This window comes from Fukomys damarensis, unplaced genomic scaffold (assembly GCF_012274545.1).
Source record: "Fukomys damarensis isolate Sample0158 unplaced genomic scaffold, DMR_v1.0_HiC HiC_scaffold_33, whole genome shotgun sequence".
Taxonomy (NCBI): Eukaryota; Metazoa; Chordata; class Mammalia; order Rodentia; family Bathyergidae; genus Fukomys; species Fukomys damarensis.
The window spans coordinates 4,978,063-4,994,594 of NW_022900945.1; the positions used below are offsets into that span (position 1 = coordinate 4,978,063).

Below are 16,532 nucleotides of genomic sequence, written 5' to 3' on the forward strand. Positions count from 1 at the left end.
AAAAAAAAAAAAAAAGCAGTGCTAGGCTAATACACAGTGTTAATTGTCCAAATCTCCAATTTATTCCTGCCACAACCAAACTTACCACCACGCCACACCACAAACACAGCTGTTCTCCATCTTGGTCTCCAGAACCTTAAACTGTAAATACCCCAGGTGGACCAGCCAATCTGAGGAGTGTTGATGGGAAGATCAAATGAGATGCTTTCTACAAAAGTCCTCTGAAGAAAGATAAAAGCGCTGTTCAAAGTGAGGTAGCAGGAGCATCAAGTGTGTCGCCTAGATGCAGCACGCACTCAGAGCACCAGAGAGCGCCTGGCCAGCCTCGGCCTCCTCCAACCTCCTGTTTCTCTTTCCCTGTGTGCTGCTCTTTTCCTAGGATGGCTTCTAAAAGCCAGAAGTTTGCTTGCAAAGTTTCCTTGCAGAAGAGAGCAGGCCCCTTCTAACTCTCCAATGCCCCAGAGAGTGACAGTAAAAGCCTGGAGTTTGTAGGTATTGAAACCCAGGGGGGTACATAATGGGGCAAAGCCAAAGATCACCCATCCCCAGAGAAGACGCACACGCCCTGGAACCCAGAATGAGAAAGTACAGGGCTGCATACCTAGTGGTTTTCATATCATTTCTTCAAGCCAGGACAATTAAAAATCCTAGAAGATGTAAACTTCTGTGAGGAGTACACAGTACTTCTGTTAGCAATATTTCCTAGCACTCCAGATATCTTCCCAAAGGAAATCGCTGCTAAAAAACCGAAAAACCTGCTCCTGTCTCTATCCTATGGATGTATGCAGGGTTTCTTCTACAGCATCCGCATTTTAGAGAGTGCTAAAAATTTTAAGCAAAGCATGGATGGGTCAGCAGGGTCTGAAATGCCGTTCTTTTTCAATCCCCACCCCAATTACATCCCTCCCTCGAGGGTATTTACAATCCTTTATGACACATGCTCCGCACCTTCTCGGTTCAAGGAAAACACACCTACAGCATTTCAGATTAACTACTGACCCTTACTCTCCCACTATAAACAAACCCTTTTCACGATCTCAATTGCATTGTGTCCACATTGATTAAAGCTTGAGGCCCGGTGACCTCATGTGGTGTTAACTTCTCCCATGCACCAACAGCATTCCGCCTTTCTACTCAATTACCCCCTTTGGTGCCGGAGGATCGCTACCCAATGAACACGCACAATGGGCTTCTGCTTCATTACCCTAACCAACAGCAGGATAGAAACAAGCAGAAGAGGAATAAACTAGCTAATTTATCATGGGGACAGAGCAAGCTTTCACTGGTCTCCCCACGGAAAGCACCAGTGTCTAAGGGGAACATCAACAGTCTGGGGTGATGTTTACCATCTAAGGGACTGTAGACAAAGCCCCCACAGAACCTCACTGATGAAAGAATCCTGCGGCTAGGCAGGTGTGAACACACGCACACGAAAATCGTGGCCCCCAGACTCAAATCCTCCTCACTCACTGTCTTGGGCCGCACAAGCCAGGGCTTTGGAGCGTGAGGACGGACACCTTGGTAATTTGGCCTGAGCATCCAGCCTTACTGTGGGGCCTCTCATCCATCTCTGAAGAGGTGGTCAGGGGGACCCGGCCCCTTGGTGAGAAGGATCTGCTTGCCCTCTTCATTAGGCATGGCGAGGGCACAGCAGTTGATTAAATTAACAACTCTGGAGGGCTTCGCTCCCGGTTCCCAGACATTAGCACCATCATCCAGAACAAATTAAAAGTCTCACAGCAATTAAGCAGATTTTGAAAATGAATTTCCCATGGTTCAGTGGTCAACAGCAATCTCGAGCTAAGCAGCACAGAAGAGCTTAGGAGGAAGGCGTGGAGGCACTGACTGCTGAATTTCCAAAGTACACGTCCGGCTGGTGGATAAAGTATAAACAACAAACTCCCAAGCCTCTGCTGAGTTTGGCTATTGCATTTCCTGTGTATAAAACTGGAATTATCCAGTCAATGGTGAAGGAAAAAAAAATTGAAAGATTATTGTAATACAGCGATGGATTTCAAAGGATTTCTTTTGTTCTATTTTCTTTGATGTTAATTCCTCTAGTACCGTTATATTCTTGCTCAAAACTAGAAATGGATACCGAAGGAGTCAAAAGTACCCATTTTCAGTCCCTAGGTTTTATTTATTTATTTATTTAAGAACATACCTTATTTATGTATTTATTTAGGCACCAGGGATCGAACTCGAGTCCTTGCCCTTGGGAGACAGGCAGCAGAACCGCTGAGCTAAATCCTTGGTTGGTCCCTAGGTTTTATTTGAACTTTTTTTTTTTTCCTGATACCGGGGATTGAACTCCGGACCCTGCGCCTGCGCAGCAGGCGCAGTACAGCTGAGCTAAATCACCAGCCCTTGGTCCCTAGGTTTTCAAGTGAACGAGCAGTCAGCCTGCTTCTGCCACTAGGACCGTGCACACCTGAGACCGGGGCAGCTGGGTTCTGAGCAGGAAGAGGGCTCCACAGCTGCCTCCATGCCCTGGCCAGGCACTTCCAAGAACTCACTCCTGGTGAAGAGTACAACCAAGAAGAAGCTAGGCTCTGTTGCACTGTAAGCATTTTCCACTTGCAGCCACAGCACTGAGGTCTTCTCGTGCACTCTGGCATCGATGTCTCCGGAGATAATCATGGTGACTCCTTTTAACTCGTGGGAGATGAGAACTCTCAGGTTCTTACTCTACAGCAAGTGCTGGAGATGGGATTTGAATCCTGTCCTTCGGCTCCTGGGGCTCTCGCTTACAACTAGAACAGCAAAGGCCCATTTCCCACGCGTTTCACCCACACTCCGAGCAGTGATGGGTCCACGGGCGGCCGTGGGGGAGGCACCTTCAAAGGGAGCCAGCCCTGGGGAGACCTGCTGCCCCTGTTCCCTCCCCACCTCCACCGCTCCAGCCCTGTCCTCCGGCCTGGGCAGCTAAGCCTCTCGGGGACGTCCAGGCTTTGTGTGGCTTTCGCTTCCTTTTGTTGAAGCTCACACCTGAGCTCGCACTGCTCCTGGCTCCACCCGCAGGCCCCCTTCGCCTCTGGGAACCGGAAGGAATGTGTGGATTCACCTTCCCACCCACCAGATTGCACACTGAGCAAGACGGAACGCAGAGGTGATTATTTGCATGCATTACATTTTGTCCAGAGCGTTTATGAAAGTTGACATCATAAGTATATCATTGGTCTCGAAGAACTGTAAATAAACCTGCAAAATTCTTAGAAGGGAAACTTAGAAAGGCAAGCGTTTCATCTTTAAGAACTGATGGGGAAACGATGGTGCCTTTTAAAGGAAGTGCCTGCGAGGTAGTCCTCAGGGACCAAGAGATAGGCATTAAATTCATCAAGACGGCCCATCAAAAATTTTGCATTATCATTCAACCTTTCCATTTGAACGTTCAAAGTTTGGAAATCTGTGCACAGTGTGTGTTCCTTTCCTCCCCCTACATGTGATCAACTGGGTGGATGACCAGCCACAGGGAATTCTCCGCACTTAGCACCAGGTACAGATCAAAGAATACAGACCAGAGACACAGGGGCAGCCAGCCGAGCAGCTGCAGAGGGAGCGATCCTGCACTAGTGGTTTGGAGACTTTTGCTCCGATCTCATGTTGCCATTCAGCCCTCTCTGGACCTCAGTGACCACGATGCAATAGAAGACCCCTTCCAACTCCAAGAACTCGTATGACTGTTATAATTATAGACGTACGTACCACGGAGGGGCCGCCATCCTCAGGTGAGGAATAAGAACTCTCTTCTCGGTGAAATCATGAGAGACAGACCTGGGATGTAACACTGCAAAATCCAGGGCAGACCTTGAAGTTAAAGCATTTCTGCTTCGTCTATAACAAATTCAAAACACACAGCCTTTATCTGCGCCTGTATCCCACAGATGTTAACGGGTTCCCACACCGCACTGCCTCGGGTCAAAGCTCCAGCCACAGGGAAGCAAACCAGGACAGTCTTGTTCCCAGGAGCAATACTTTATAGGGTATGTGCTACTGGGTTTTTTCGTTTATAATTTTTGATGATATAGCTATAATTTAATACATATGTAAGGTATATTTAATATAATTATAGCTACAGTTTAGCTAATGTTTCAGTAGTTAGTATTTTATGAGCAAAAGATCACTTTTTTTCCCCATCAACGTTTGACTTTCAAAGGCCTTTGTCACACATTTCATAGCTAGAAGGAAAAAACTTTCCCAATGGATGCTGACTCCAGTTTCATCCTGCAAGACAGAAGCACCACTGGGACTGGCGCTGCAACAAGCACAGCCAACACAGGTCTCTTCTGTGTAGGAGAGCTAGGAAAGTCTTCTGCCTGGGTTTATCTGTGCTGGAAAGAACCCATGGGCCCTGGCCCAGAATGACAAGAGGAAATCTTAAGATTCAGATTAAATATCGTGAAAATTACCAAATTCACCACTCCAATTTACCAAATATGTGAACGACACACTTTGTAGACTATTGGTTATGGTAGATCATTTTCAACAGGACTGCGGGTGCATTCGTGTGCATGTGCATGTGTGCGCGTGCACCTATTGGAGACTGAACCCAGGCCTCAGGTACACCAGGCACAGGCTCTACTGCTCAGCTCCATCTCCAACACTTTCTAAGTTTTACTTTGAGGCAAGGTTTCGCTAAGTTGCCCAGGATGGACTTGAACTTTCTGAATTTTCCTGCCTCAGCCTCAATCCCTGGGATTATTAGCATGAACCACTCCATCCAGCTGGACTGCCGGGTTGCTGGTTTTATTTTGTCCATTTCAGGGGCCAGAAATAACCTGCCTTGGGTCTAAACAGACACAGGGTGACTCCGATGTATGTTTTCTTTGTGGCGCCTTTTAATCTGGGTAAGAGGCTCCCATCTCCTGACTGACCTAACACCTCTGCAGAGTAAACGTGACCGTTATGCTTTCCTGAGCCACAATTTCCCTGAGATGGAGTTTTAGATGGGGAAACTTTCTCAGATGAGACCCATTGGTGTCCCCGCCTGTGGGCTGCCTGCCTCTTGCTTTTCTAAATGTTATGATAAAAAGTGTTTTTAAAAAGGAATTTTCCTACTTGTCTAAGTTGGTTATACAGTGTGTTTTATAAGTGTCCCAAGACAATTCCTCTTCGCTCTGGGTAGCCCAGGACAGGCAAAATGTTGGACACCTGTGGTATTGGTTTGTGGAGTTCACAAGGCAGGTCTGATAATAAACAGATAAAGCTGATCACTGCGCTTAATAAAACAGCATTGCCTTAGTTGGAAATCTGATCACTTTGACTAAAAGGATTAGTATGTTTTCATTGAACAAAAGGCATCATATAGAGAACTCCAGCTAACTCTGGTGCTCTGTAGCGACGTGATTTCCCAGGAGTCCTGTAGTAATCAACAGGTAAGCTCCAACATTCCAAAGCACTCTGCCCAGAGGGAAGGGAACAGCTCTCAGGACAGAGCCAGTAAAAAATGCTTTGCCCTGAAACCAGAAAAATGGCCGTCATGCATGTATACTAACCCCAGCTTTGCCAAGATCCCAGCTTTGCCATATCCCCTAAACCCTTCAACTGCTCCTTTCCCTTTTACATAAGTGGGGAACAGAGAAGTAAAGGGAATTCTTTTGATATCGTAAAAATAGAAACAAATGCTAATTAAAAGCTGACCTTAGTGCCCTTTCAGTTAAAAGAACTAAAAATTATTTGGTTGTGTTTTCCCCCCTAATAAAGAGAAACATCATGTGTTCTGTTTGGGCACGAAGAATGAGCCAACGATCTAACCTGGCAGGCTGGAGGTCCTGCCTTTCAGGGGCAGGTCAGGGAATAAAGGGATGTCCACGGCCCCCACTGCCTGTCACAGCCGCCCCGGCCCCGAGCTCTTCGGGAGAAGCCGGGCTAAGCACAGGTGCGGCCAGGCCCACGGGGCAGTTGCAGTGCACTCGAGGCTGTGGCACAAATCTTATCTACAGCTCCCCTAGGCGGGCATGCAGGGGCAAAAGCTGGAGCCTGGTTTCTGCGAGCCAGAACTAGCAGGAAGAATAGAAGAGGAAAGGAATGTGGGCCGCGTCTCTTCCACACGGCAGGCATTCCACTGTGGGGCGAGTCCCCTCCTGAAAGCCAGCAGATGCAACTGCGGGGAAGCAGAGTGCAAATGACCTGCACCCCGAAAGGCCGGCCTGCTTCGGGAGCAGGGTGGAGTTTACAATATGGAACCCAACTTTTCAGCTGGGATGCCCTAAAGGCTAGCATGCTAAGCAGAGGCCTAAACACCCAGGTTCATTTTGGCTAAATTAGATGGCGCACAGAAAGCGGTACCTTGTGGCTGCTGAGGTGTCAACAAAAAGAAAATCAGAGAGGAGAAATTAATGGTTAGGATACTTGCATCTTTCAAATCACACACACACACACACACACACACACACACACACACACACACAAACTGCTAGCGCTCTGGCTCTCCATATTTTAAGGCTGACTTTGGCAATGTGGATTTCTGTTTGCAATTTGCTTCAGAATGAAGAAATGGTAATGATGAAGAAGGGGGTGATTTTTTGGCTTCTTTTGTATATAAATCAGCCCCTAAAACAGAGGGCCATGTAGCCTTCCTCCCCGTAACTGCAGACTTCAGGGTTATGCCGTCATCCAAGTGAAGGAAACTTTGGGCTGACAAAGTCTTAAAACTAAACCAGGGCTGCACTTTGGGTTGGATAAGCCAGGAACATACTGCATTTTTGTTTGGTTTGTTCTGTTAAAGGGTTTTAAATTCACGATATTTTCCCAAGCCAGTAGAAGGGAATGCACCACACCCTAAGCAAGCAAGGAAGGAATTCAACTTTGTTTCTTGTTTCTAATTCCACAGTGTTGTTTAAATTCCACATAGGACAGAAAACACCATATATAATTCTGTTGTCCCATAAATGATTAGCTAGATTTACGAAGAATACAAAAAGCAAGAGAGGAAGACAGAGTTACTGCAATTCTTGTTTTTCAAGTACTGCAGCAGCGCAGTTCATCAAGTGGTAAGAAGTACAAACTGGGAAATTTCTGCTCATTAACTCTGCATCTGCCTGAGACAGGGAAGCCCTGTGATCTTCACGGTGAAACTCAGCAGGAAGCAAAACTCCTGAGTACCAATGGCACCAGAGCCCTAGTCCCAGGCAGGGCTTGGGAAGTGGGAGTTACCACCTTTCCTGGGACTGGGATTCTTGCTAGGCTGAGGCAGGCCGGCCTCTGTGGTGGCCCTTTCATCTTTACAATCCGCCAACAAGGTCCACAGCTGCCTTCGGGCACCACTCAACTGCGCAGGTGTGGTGGCCTGAGCCAGGAGTCAGTGGCCGATTAGCCCATAAAGCACGGCTGCCTCTCCAGAACGGTTCTGGGGTCCCGCAATCCTGAGCATTCTCTTTCTGGTCGGACTTTGAATGGATTTTCTCCTCTCTGTCCTCGTGTGACTGCAGTCCAGGGTCCCTTGGCTGCCAGTGAGTGTCTCTGGCAAAGTGCCCCAGCTGAGAAGAGGGGACACGGACAATGGGCCAAGTAAGCTTTATGAAACTGTGTGCCAACTGATCAGAGGGAAAGCCAAAGGGAGTCTCTTAGGAGTGAAGTGTGCATTTGGAGAATGGCCGGGACTTGTGCTATGTGCCTAGTCCTCTGGGACAGTATTGGTGTTTTCTGTTTGGGGGAGGGCTTGTAAAGAGATGTTGGGGTAGAACATGGCATTACTATAGGAGAGCAGGGCACTGTCCCCAGACTTTCAACCCAGAGCTGGTAATGCTTTGGGTCATTCGCATCCCTTCTACCTCTGTAGACTCATGAATCTGAAGGGGACTTAAGGACGGAAAGGAATGGACAATAATGTAGGCTCTAAGAGCAAAAAGGACAGAGAAAAAAAAAGCACAAGAGGTGGCGGTGGGGTAAGCAGGTGGAGTCAATCAAAAGTCCTTTGGAGACCGGCATCTCGGCTGTGCCTGGGTCGCTAAGACAGCCCAACAGGTGCCAGCCCTGGAGAAAGTAGATTCCAGGGATATTCAGTCCTCACAGCAGGGAGGGGGAGGGAAAGGGGGAGGGGAGGGGGAGGAGGAGGAGGAAATGGAGACAACCATTTTTAGACCAATTATCTCCTTTCTAAAAAAACATCATAATACCTTGCCAAAACAAATGTAGGAGCTTGGCCTTTCCTTTCAATTACCTCTGCTTTCTTGGAAACACGTCTCTATGGATAAGCCCCTGAGCTAGCCCAGGGAATAAACCAGAAACTTAAGAAGTCCCTGTAATTTGTGTGGGCCAGTGTGTGTCGGGGGGAGAACACTACTTTGCCAAGGGGTATTAAGAGAATGGAGTAAGAAAGAAAAAGAGGGAGTAGGAAACTGCACCGGCAGGTTCAGGATTGAAACAGCCATGGTGAACAGGAGGCCTTGTTCCACTGGGGCTGGGATTTGGCATCAAAGTAAGTTTTAGAAATTCAAGCTGTGTCCTGAAAGACAGACTCGTGTCTGCAGATGCCGAGCACACAGTCTACTTCTGCCTCCCCTTCCCATCTCCACGTTGCCTTTCCTTCTACAGCTATGTCAGGATGCCGCAGCCAGGCGAGTCCGTGGGTCTGGCACCTGACTCACCTCTGTCCCCGCACAGAGCCAGCTTCTGGGAGCAGCGCCTTCTGGGGAGCCAACGGCCTGTCATGTTCTCAGGACCAGCCCTCCGCAGCACAGCCGCAAGCCCGAGTGCCTGTGGGAAGCCAGCCATGTCCCATTGGCTTTTTGAAAGATAACATTTGTTCCTCTTTAAGGACTGCACATGTTGAACTTGTTTCTGACCCTGCACGGGAGAAACTCGGATAGCCAAAGATCTGTAGGAGTCAGGTGCTTCCTGTTAAAGATCTGACATTAGCTATAGGAGTCAGGTGTTTCCTGTTGATGTGCCTTTAAAAGGCTGATGCTTGTTTGCAATAAACGTTGCCTTGATCAGACTCTTGGCGTCCTTCCTTTCTCTCTGCCCCATCTCCACCCCGCTGTTCTTTCAGGTTTGAGACACTGCTGGACAGTGCTCCGAGTCGCCAGTTCATGACAAGTGCCGACTCGTTACAAGTGGGCACTGCTGCCTTGGGAAGTGACTGGGCCAGTGAACAGTGATCACAGGGGCGCTCGGTTTGGGGAAGGAGCAGGCGCAGAACCGAGCTTTCACTGGCCATCTCATCTGCAGAATCAGTCTCCTCACTCACCCCTTTGTTCCACACAGAGGTGGAAGGGACAAGGGCATTAGGCTCAGGAGAGCAGCTTAGGATTCCCTCCAGGCCCAAGGGTTACTTAGGAAAAGTCGCATAAGGAAACCCGAGTTTCACCAGAAAGTCTGAGAAAGGATCCGCCTCTGTCCCCGGGCTCTGAGGAGCACCGAGTGGGTCCACAGTCACCCCGAACACGGACAGCGGCAGTCACCCACTGCTTCTGGCCAGATGTCAGCCTGGTCTGGGTCCTGCAAGGTTCCCTTGAGACAGGGAGTGGTGGGTGACGAACAGTGCAGCAGGTGGCAAGAAAAGCCCAAAGAACGTCATTAGATTTGAGCTCTAAAACATGACTTCCTCTTTCCTGTAACTTGCCCATCTTTTTAGGTTAGTCCTTCCAGAAAAGAGAAAGTGTCATAATCTCCTTTGAGAATTCCAGTGCCTCCTGCTCTTCCTCCCACGCCCATCTTGTCAGGCACTTTGTCCCCAGAACTGGCGCTGTGTGGCTACATAGGCCATGCCACAGAGCCTCCCAGAAGAGAGCCCTGGGGATAAGAGGCAGCTGCCTCACACGCCAAGGTTCCGTGGCTCCCATTGTCTCTTAGCAAAACGGAGGGTTGCAATTCTTTCAATGAGAGAAAATCTACCAGCCCCCCCACAAATAAACTGTGCAAAAATGTAGTCCAAAGGCCAAAAATTCACGGCGTCAGCATAGCAGTGCCCCTGGTTTGAAGCGCTTACACTAGTGCGCGTGGGTGTGGACACACACAGACTCGGTCCTCTGATGGGGTGGGAGGTGGGGACTCTGCAATTTTGGGCATGGAGCCTCTCCCTTAACCCTCTTCATCACAGCCGATCCGTACCCTCTACACCCTTGCCAGCCTCAGCCGACTCCTTTGAGACAGTCCAGCCTCACCATCTAACTACACCGATAAGGTAAAACCACTAGCTTGGAAGATGGAATCAAATCGTCTTCCTCAGAGTAGCAGGATCTCAAACATTCCACAGCTGGTGAACTGGTCTGCTCAGATGCTGGGTGACTCACGTCCAGGGGACCGGTTAGGACTCGTAGGGTATTTGCTGGACCGGCATCTACGCCTGCAGTGTGCCTCCCATTCCCGGCGAGGGTGCCTCTGGCTTCGGTCTGTACGGACGGGCTCCACGAGAGCCCTGAGGGCTGGCTCTTCGCACTTGATAACCCCATGATGAAAAACACACGAAATAGGGTCATGTTGAGCGATCCTAGTTGTCTCTCGGCTTTCAAACCATTTCTACCCAGTGGTCTGAGGAGAGGAGGCAAGGGTCGCTCAGGGGCTGGAGGTGATGTCAGCCTGGCTGAGCTGAGGTGCAGTGCGGTGGATGAACTACTGGTCGACCTGGAGCGCCCAGCTGCACTGAGTCAGCACGGCTGGGAGTGGAGGACCCACCTGGGGACTGCTGCCAACGGCATAAAGAGAGCACTGGGGGGAGGATCGTGGGCTGCTGGTTTTCCTCATGTGAACTCATCTGCTCTCCTCAGGGCAGCTCTGGTCTTCGCCTGGAGCACTGCTTGCTGGCTCCTGTGCAGATGCCTCAGCCTGGTGGCACAGACCCTTCACCCGCAGGCGCAGGCTTTCTGGCTTCCTCCCCGGCCTTTGGGCCTTCCTGGTGCAGATCCTCCACACAGACAAGCATGAGTTTGATGTGGGCTCCAGGCCTCTGGCTGGACTCCTGGAGTACACTGCCTCGGGCTCTAGGCTTCAGCTGGACTTGTGCGGGACACCACTGGGATCCTGGTCCTGGACTGGATTCTTCGGGGCTCTCCTGTGTGGACAGATCTCCTACACTCCTCTGCATTTGACATTGGTATAAAATAACCCTATACATTATGTGTCCTGTGTCAAGTTATTCCCTCACAAACCCTCACTACAACACCTGCCTTTGCCTGTAACTAAACTAGGTAACCTTGGGCGATTTTACTAGATCTTTCTGTACCTTGGTTTACTCATATAGTACAATGGGCATAAAAATGCCAATAAGGCTTTCTGTGGACTAATCTAGATGTTATTAGGTTATCTGGCAAACAGGTAAATTTAATGCATGTTAGACATTATATTATTTTATCCCTATATGTATTTCAAGATGAAATATTAACATAAGATTTGATGGTCTAATCAGCAGGGTATCCAATTTCATCTGCTCTCCCATTCCAAGTAAATAAGTGAAAACTACCTTGATGCTAGAAAGTATCATAAGAAATTGTTTACTGGTAAAGTTGGATTAAGAGAGGCTTTCTTCTGCAAGGTGTGATGGTATACACGTGGAATCCCAGCCCTCGTGAGAGAGGCTGAAGCAGGAGGATCACAAGTTTAAGTCCTACCTGGGCAATTTAGCAAGACTGTCTCAAAATAAAACATAAAAAGGGCTGGGGATATAGGGATGTAGCTCAGTAAGAGTGCCCTGGATTTGATCACCAACATTGCCCCAGAGCAGGGCGGGGTCCTTAGCTGGTTCAGCCCTAAGTATCCTCTGTATTGACCCCTGCCCCTCAGAATCCAGCTGTACCAAGCCTGAGCATATAGTAGGCCCAAATAAATGCAAATTAGGTAAATGGTACAAAAGTCCTTCATACAATCTCAACAAATTCAAAATCTCCATAGAAACAACTTTATGAGGAAAACAAGGTAAGAATCTTTCCTCAGTCTATGCAGATTTTTCTTTTTTAATTAAAAAGTCAAGTTATTGTAAAATGTCAATGATGCCAGATGTGGTGGTACCCGCCTGTAATCCCAGCATGTAGGAGGCCGAGGCAGGAGAACCTGTGAGTTTGAGGCCAGCCTGGGCTACACAGTGAGTTCAAGACCAGCCTGAACTACATGAGAGACCCTATCTCAAAACTAACAAAAGAAAAGAAAACAAAATGTGTCAATCAGATAGTGAAGGTTTTAAATCTAGACTGGGTCCCAGGCAGGGGAACTAAAGCCCTCTCAAAGCTACAGATGATATTGTTCCTCAAGGAAATGTTTTCACTTTTGCTGGAGAAAGGGAAACTTCCAGGAGAAGTCTGGACAGGCTGCACTAAAGGGACAGTCAGATGAGCAAGAGATCAGAAATTAGAGATTGTTACCACAAGTCTGACATCCTTGCACTAAACAAGTAGACAGCTCAGCTTTTTAAGTCAAACAACATCATTTCAATTTGTAAAACAAAATCGCTAGTCATTAAGAGAGGAGTTCCTGAGGTCGAAAGTCCTCCTACAAGCCACTTTAGATAATAAAGAGAAAAAAAATGGCATGATTTAGTTAGACATGGAATTTTACAAAAACAAGAAAGAACACTGAAAATCACGCACTAACATCCACCAAAACCCAATTAACCAGTGTGTTTCTAGATTCTCACTGGACAGCCAAACACTGAAGTGTTACAAATATTACAACGCAGATAGGTTAAAAGGTAACATCTGCAACAAGCTTAAAATTGACCGTACTGGGAAATATATACCTACTCTGCAAGAATTGTAATTTTATTTAATTTCTTAAAATTCTGCAACTTTCAAATAAACAGCCGCAGAAACAAGTTCGCATGTGAATGGACGGCAATCAAGACCATCAACTGTTTCTGTGTAGCAACCGTAGCAGATAAGAGTATGGGTTGTACCTCTGAAGGAGAAGGGAGATAAATCCACAGACCATCTGAAAAAAGGTTATAGGTATGTGTGTGCATGTTCGTCCTATGCACACTGCATTCTCAGCATTAAAAACAGAGGCCACTCACCTGAGCTTCTGAAAGGAACAGTGAGCATTCCTGACGAAATCATAATGGACTGTTTGTTGATATTTGTTCGGAACAGTCTCACTTATGGGTGCACTGAAGACAAAAATTTTCTTTTCATCTAATCCTGATATTGATACCCTTAGCAGTTTTGGAACAGGTGGGAGAAATGACCTGCTTTTTCAACCATTATATCCCCTAGATGCGGCTAATTTGAAGCTGAGAAAATTACACATAATGGGCCAGGGGCTGAAGTCCAGGATTTTCAGCCTGCTGTAGTCATGGTGCAGGACACACGGTCCTGCCACAGTGGCAGCTGCCTCTTCCTGAACTCAATTCACCAAACGTGAAATCAAAGGGAAATCATTTTTAAATTTCTCTGCATACTTATTTTGAAGGAGGCAAAAGATTAAGCTGTCTCTTTTGAAAATATATTCTATTCCTTCAGGGGTTCATAAAATTTTAAATGAATGCTAAATCCTAAAGAAGCCAGCCAGGTCAGAAGCCTTCTGTGTCTAAAAGGAAACAATCAGATGCCTAATTTTACTACAGCTCAAAGTTGTGTTTTTGTTTTTTCTCTTTATAAAAGCATGATACAAATCACTGAACTTATAAATATTCCAAGCTCTGTTCTATAAACTTCTAGAGTCTTTTTTTGGTAAAATCCCATTAAGGGTTTAGCAGCATATAGATACTGCACAAGAAAGGCAAACACACAAAGTCAACAACAAACACATAAACAATCAAACTTAGTAAGAAGCTATTGGGGTCAGGAGGGACCTAAGCTGGCTGAACCAAAACTCCAGCTTTCTTACTTGCATTCGTGGCTAAAATTTTTTGTACCAAGTCCAGAAACTACAAATTTCGGTCCAAATATCACATAAAACGGTGTGCTAAAGATTCTACATCTAGATTGGAAAGGGATCTTAAACTTATCCATCCACCTGTGAGGAGACAAGGGCATTGGTTTAGTACCTCTGGGGCTCCTGGCCTGCACAGTCCTCTGGGGTGGTGGCTGCTTGCTTTCCTTTGGTGACCTATATGCGGTGCTTTAACCCTCCAGGCCAGGAGCTCTGCAGTCTGGATCCTCCCTCTTCAGGAGGCCATGTCTTCCTTCAACAGACAGTTAAAAAGAGCCATGCATGTCGGTTGGCAGGAGCTTTTCCTTCCTGCACGAGGCCTCCTGCAGAGTTGCCCAGGCCCCCTGGGGCTCCTAGGTAGCAGCAATGTTGGGCAGTGAGTTGTGTCCTGGCTTAGGGGGCAGAGGGGTTGCCTCCCAAACTTCACCTTGACTTTTTGGCTCAGAAATGGATCCCACTTGGCTGAAGTTCTTGCCCAGATTTGTTTACTTTCCAGTTTAGGGTAGCTGGGTGGGGAAACTTTATCACTTACCTTGTGTTAAGATTCCTTTCTTATATTTGGGGTCCTCTGGCATGCCTGATTTCTAGATTTGTTTAAGAGCCAACATATTCCTCTCCAGGGGGAAGGTGGAAAGGCTAGGGCACTATTCAACAGGGGCTCCTGCTAGGAGCTCCAGTTTGGAAAGTGGAACTGGGGACCCAACCTTTGCAGCAAGAGAGGAGGAGGAAAGATAAACAGTAAACTTACACCATACAACTGCCCCCACCAAGGAGTAGTATACACAGACATTTTCTGTCTCCAAGGAAAGCTGGATCTAAACAATTTATTAGTGAGGGGGACCTGTCACTGACTTTGAGGTTTCCCTTATGCACACAAATCAAGTTCTATGGGAAAAGCAACCTTTGCCTCTAGAACTCCAGGCAAGCCCTTTTCTCAACAAACAACTCTTCTGCCCAGAAAGCACCTCCAATGGCCGGCAGCCCCTGGCAGGGCTCCTTGGCCCTCCTCCTTGTCTGTAATAAGATCCCAGAAATCCTTCTACTTCCAGAGGCGCCCCAGGAACCTACAGCACGGTTAAAGAGCTCTCCAAACCCAGGAGATCAGCTTCAGCACAAGAAAAAAGGGCACACCAACAAACACCAGGAAGCTGTGTGTAATGGGTCACTGCTTGTGCAAAAACCTCAAAGAGGATGAAGGTCAGGCAGGGATAATAGGCCAATTTAATTCTGAAAGCACAAGGTGCAAGAAATTTTAATTATGGTCTGCCACTGAAATCACACAAGATCCAATGGCATCTAACTGCAACTGCTCATCAAGCCAGACAAGAGGTGTAATTGTAACCGCTGCATAATCACTGCGAGGGCAGAGGGCTGCCTTGGGCTCCCAGCAGACGAGGTATTAAGAGCCTCGAAAAATCCAATACAGGGAAACATGGAGATTGTGCGTAGCTAAACAGGCTTTCTGCACACAAAAGCCAAACCAGGGTGCATGTGTGTGTGTGCGCGCGCGCGTGCACTGAGAGTGAGGGTTCCAGTAACAGGATGAAGCTGTCTGGCCCACACCGAGGAGAGGAGCGTGAAAACTCTGCGCTCTTTCTGCTTTGGGGCCACATGCCCACCGAAAGGCACGATCTCCCGCGGAACTCCACTCCTCCAGGAAGCTTCACGCCCTCTCCTTTGTCTAAAACAATTAGCTCCATGTTACAATGCTTTCCAGCGCCAGCCTCTCCGAAACGTCGTTTCCCCATAAGATCCAGGTCTGGAGACAAAACGCCACGCTCACAGCCCACGGTGGCCATACCGGTGCAGCGCTGGCTGCGCCGCTCCCAGGGGTCTCGCGCGGGACCCCAGCCGCGCCTCCTTCGCTGCGCAAAGTTTGTCGGGCCTGGAAGGAGGAGGCCGAGCCTCCCCTAGGCGCCGCTGCAAAGTTGGCGCTGAAGTTTGTGCACGGTGCAGCGGGCTGCGCCGCTCCCAGGGGTCTCGCGCGGGCCCCCAGCCGCGCCTCCTTCGCTGCGCAAAGTTTGTCGGGCCTGGAAGGAGGAGGCCGAGCCTCCCCTAGGCGCCGCTGCAAAGTTGGCGCTGAAGTTTGTGCCGGGACGTCCTGAATGTGCAGGGGAAAGGGACGCGAGCGTGGGGCGGGCGGGAGCACGGGTAGAGGTGGAGCGGCAGTGGGGGCCGGTTTTCCCGAGTGGAAGGTGCGGGACCGGGAGCCCCGGGGTCCCCGAGTGCGCGCCGCCGGGGGTCTCCCAGGCTGGGCCAAGTCGCCCCGGGGCTCAGGAGCTGTCACTTGTGGGGGACCGAGGGCTCCAGACTCCACGGTCCGAGGCTGTAAGAAGTGGAGGCGGGGACAGCCGGCCTAAGCAGCACCTGGGCGGGGGTGCTTATCCTCCGACTTCCCCAACTCCGCGGAGCTCCAGGGACCCCACACCCGCCCTGTCCACATCACCTCCAGCCGTCAGCTGCGACCCGTGCTCAGAGGTCCCCCCTGGGCGCCTGAGAGGGCCCGAAGGCTGGCACCCCAAATGCAAGCCGTCACCCCGAGCAGAGGCATTCACGCGTGCAGGGCTCGGGTGCGCGCCGGGCGCGGATCCCCGACTCTCCTGTTGTTCTCCTGAAGTCCACGGCGGTGTCCCCCGGGAGCTGAGGGGCCGGGAGGGACAGGAAAGGGGGTACGGGCCGGGAAAAAGCGGGGCGTGGGGGGGACCAACTTCGGGGCCGGCGCTTCCTCGCGC

General features: G+C 49.1%; 1 protein-coding gene across 2 annotated transcripts in view; it reads right to left on the reverse strand.

Moving 5' to 3' along the window:
• Wls (Wnt ligand secretion mediator) overlaps positions 1-16,532 on the reverse strand; it is a 93,351-nt gene that overhangs the window by 76,229 nt on the left and 590 nt on the right. The window lies entirely within an intron of this gene.